General features: G+C 42.7%; 1 protein-coding gene across 2 annotated transcripts in view; it reads right to left on the reverse strand.

Moving 5' to 3' along the window:
* Nucleotides 1-4234, reverse strand: part of TMCC1 (transmembrane and coiled-coil domain family 1) — a 120294-nt gene extending 116060 nt beyond the window's left edge. Inside the window, exons 1-2 of one of the 2 annotated variants that reach the window (XM_085308886.1) lie at nt 3617-4234; nt 1753-1995 (exon numbers count right to left, since the gene is read on the reverse strand). The gene's annotated coding sequence lies outside the window, so the exon portion shown is untranslated. The remainder of the gene's footprint in view (nt 1-1752; nt 1996-3616) is intronic. The other variant, XM_085308888.1, reaches the window with a different exon arrangement.
* Between the last annotated feature and the right edge of the window lie 97 nt (nt 4235-4331).

Raw genomic sequence — 4331 nt, forward strand, 5'->3', positions numbered from 1 at the left:
AAAAAAAAAAAAAAAAAAAAAAGTTTTCTTGAACTGTCTTGACTACAGTGGAATTTTTTTAGAGATGAAAACTTGAGACACTCATCAAGGAGTCAAATCAACATGAAACCAAAAGCCAGTTCAAACTTTTTCCTTCTCTCATAAACTGGAATTGCACCTGAAGCATTTAAAGGTTTTGGTCAAACTAAAATTTAATACCCAGTTACTGTTTCAGAATAACAAACTATCTGAAAACCAACACCCCTAGCAAAGGAGTGCTCAGCATGGAACCTGTACTGTGTCCCTCTAGATCAGCAAGCAGCAATTTGTCGCAGCCTCCCTACTCCCTTGCCATACATAAACTGTACGTAGGATTGCTCTGCAAGCCTAGCAGACAAATGTCCAAAGCAAACTCTAATCAAGCTCTTCATCTTAAGAAAGGCTGTCCTATCTAGTTCATGCTCTCTCACAGCAGAGAATTCATTGTTGGTACTGTCCAACAAGCCACATGAAGCCAGACTTTTCTCTAGCAATTACATGGGCATATCATCTTAGAGGTGTCTTTGTGCAGTCCCTGCACTCTGTATGTGGGTATGTAAACACAGATTTGCAGGGTTTTCAGAGCTGCAGTTCCCACTTCTGCTTTCTTGATGCAGCACTGGCATCAGATGTGTTCCCACTTGGGCATATCTTACTGCCCTGGCTTTAAGGAGCTGAAAAGAAACGGGAGTGCTCAGATGCAACATGAATAGCACTCAAGCTCCAGCATGGAAGCAGAAGACTGGAGCTAGAGGTTATCCCCAACTAAAACCCTACATTGTGTAGGATCACATGATAGGCATAGGCCACACATCTTGAAAGGGCTCTTTTCCAGCAGGAACAGGTTCAGGTTACTGAGTCAGATAAGTTCAGTCACAACAGGTCCTGACCAAAAGTTGCCCCCTTTTTCATTTCTACAATTTTAACCATTATTCCACCTCAGACTGACTCTAATGCACTCACTGTTCCTTATAAACAGGACAAGTGATATTATTCATTACTACTGCTGTCCATTAAAGCGTAAGATACATGTTCATTTCTCTCCCACAGGCAGTAGTTTACAAACATCAAAACTCTACAGGCGAGTGCTATAATGCTTTAAATTCTAGCACTTCTACTAATCCCAGAAAAGACTACACTCTTTCTAATACTCCCAACCAGTATATCTGCAGACCACAGAAGACTCATTTGCCAACAGGATAACTACCATGGCAACTAAATTCCAGGAAAATGACAGCCAAGACTCAGGTCATACAACACAAGTTATTTACTCTTCTGAAAGAAAACTTCTCAATAGTCCTACAGCAGGTTCAAATAAACAATACCAACTTTCATACAGTGCCAGCTGGATATTCTGGTGCTCATAAGATTTCATTACACATGTGCATATTCCACTAATCTACTAATCTACAACACTATTCATAGTGTTGCAGTTTTAGCAATTTGCATCTAAAAAACGCATGCTAGAGTTCTCTCCCTAGTATAATGTTTTCCCACCTTGCCTCCTTTCTTCCCCAATGTGTGAGAATGGATGTAGCTTAAAGTAAAGGAGGAACCTAGGTTTCAAGAACTTGTGTTCCGTTCAGATTTTTACAGTTTTGTAAGTCTTTGTTACTTGCCACTCTTGGGCAAACTTAGTAAAGTTTCATTGCTCAAACTAGCTCATTTATTCCTGATCTCAACAACATACTTCAATTATCAAATTCGTTATAAGTGGTAGTAGATCATACATACCTCAGTTACTCAGGCTAGTTTGTCTCTTTGCATAGATATGCTCACAGTTATAATCCAAATGTCTTCAGCAGAGATATAACTTTAAAAATATTTAGAATCATAAATTCCATACGAAATGAGACAGTCAGGGACGGGGGAGATGCAATTTGCAGACTTCTAAATTTGTAGACAGCTGCAGTCAGTAGTGTAGGTTATTTTCAGAGTAAGTCTTGGCAACAAAGCTTCCTTGTACAGGAGAAAAACCTGCCAAAATTAACAATTAAAGTGAGAAACACCATTAATATCTGATTAGCAACAAAACACAACCACAGACGGATACATTGTAAGACTTGCACAGAGAAGAGGATTAACTATTATTTGGAACATTGGGTTGCTGCTAGCTTTGGCATTTAAAACCAGAAGCAACCACTGAATAACTGCATATTCTAAGTACTTTAACCTAATAAAGTAGCTCAAGGAGGAAAGTTCTTTAGGCAACTATGTTATGTTTGACTGTATAGACCATGCACCACAGTGTAACGTTGCAGAGTACATTATTTCAGGCAAAATTTTCTGTCTTATCAGATGCCTTGATGTTTGTTGTAGATTTTCATATAAGAATGCTTAAGCAGTTGCAACAATTGTTATGTTCAGTCATTACATAAAAAGAACTGACCATTTTTAACATGCCTGGACAGAGAAACAAGTTTAGGAATTTAAGAGTTACTTCACTCTGCTGAGACAACATCTATTGTCTTGACTGTTCAGGGTCCTTAAGAATTTTAAGTTAAGTATTTAAACCACGACAGACTTCTTGTGTGCTAGCAATGCTGATAAGTCACATCCAGTGATTTAGTCTGCTACCTCTCACTCTACGTTTCATTCACCTATCTTCACTTTTTCCCAAAAGGCTGGTTTAACCACTACTAAACCTTGTGCCAAGCTGCTAGAATTGTACCAGACAAGCTATCTTAACAAGCCCCACTAAAGCAGAAAACAAGATGTAGGTCTAAGAGTACTGCCATAAAATGAGCTTCCTAAAGCCAACTTCACATTGATATCAGACCTGGAAATAACATATTGCTGAAGAAAGATGAAATACAGCTTATGAACAGTGTGTTTTAAGAAGCATTCGAGATTTTTGATTGCTGGAGTTCCTTTCCAAGCCTTACAAAAACAGGGCTACCTCACAGGCAACTATTCCCTGCTTCAGGGAGATAAGATCACCTCTCATGCCCTAGACAGAAACTCATATGCTCATCAAGAGGGTAATATCTTCTTTTAAAACACCACTTTGTCAAGCAGTATCCAGGTATACTGCACTAATTAGCTTTCATACCACCTTTAAGAATATATAATATGGCTAGTAGTTCTTCCTCATGTAGAGGTAAGGAGACTTGAGGTCCATCAAGGAGAATCCTCACAGTCAGCTTACATCTGAGTGACAGCTCAAACTGAGTGATCCCAATTCCCAAAGCCTAGATTTCATTACATGACAACTATAAAAACAGCTGAAGAGAAATAAGTAGGGGAAGAAAGAGTTTTTTCCTACAGCTCTAAGGAAAAATTCATAGAAACATAGCCAGGCATAGTTTCAGGGCTGATTATTTTTGAAGTGCAAAAAGCATTCTCTAAGTGACCCAACAAGATGCTAACACAAAGTTCACCTAACTCCAGAGCAAGTCCTAGGCAGCCTGTTTGAGTTGAGGGCTTGGACCCAATGATCTCCAGCAGTCCCTTCCAACCCCATATATTTTGTGATTAAGTTATGACTGATTAAGATGAGCGAGAGCCCAAATAAAACCAGATAGCTTCAACTCCCCTCCTTAAATAAACAAAAGTTGTTATGAGGCTCTATGAGGTACATCTTGAAAAAGAAAATCACCTTCTTTTAAATGGCAAGAAAGTCTAAAGTCTCAATTTGCCTAGTTATCAGAAGTAAAGAAGGTCTTCCTCCATCTTCAGCCTGCTGGTGTATTTGAAAGTACCTCAGCCTGGCTGAGCGGGTTACCATGCAGTGGCACTGGTGCAGTCCGAGAAGCCTGGCCATCTGGCCAGCGTGGCACAGGACTCCCCGCAAGGCTGTGGCAGTCCAGCGGGCAGGGAGGCCCCCGCGGTCCCAGGACCGGCAGGGAAAGGATCCCCCAGCACTGCCAAGGGGACAGTCCTCCTGGCCAGGACAACCAGTCTCCCTTGCCTCCTAACCTCTCCACAGGAAAAAATAACCCATCCCGAGGTTAACAACCTCCTGCTGACTCTCTGATTCTGTGACTACGCACAAAACTTGACAGGAACGTGTCAATCTTGGTGAAGGCCGGGGCAGCACWGGGCACGAAGAGGCAGTGCCGCTGGCTGTCCAGGCACAGGGGCTCCCACTGGCCGCGCTCCGAGCACGGGAGGCCGCACGCAGGAGCCGCTGCGTTTGCTGCTCGAGGCCCTCAGCTCCGGGAACACCCGATTCAGCCTGCAGGCGACCATCCGCAGGCTCTGCTGGAGGCACAGCCCCGTCGCTCCCCCCTCCGCCGTGCTCCCGCTTGGACCTTGGCGCCTCTGAAGGAGCCTCCGGCAGCTCTGGAGTTTCTCGGCGCTCACTCCCGGCC

This window comes from Rhea americana, unplaced genomic scaffold (assembly GCF_003343005.1).
Source record: "Rhea americana isolate MKP2758 unplaced genomic scaffold, rheAme1 scaffold_286, whole genome shotgun sequence".
Lineage (NCBI taxonomy): Eukaryota > Metazoa > Chordata > Aves > Rheiformes > Rheidae > Rhea > Rhea americana.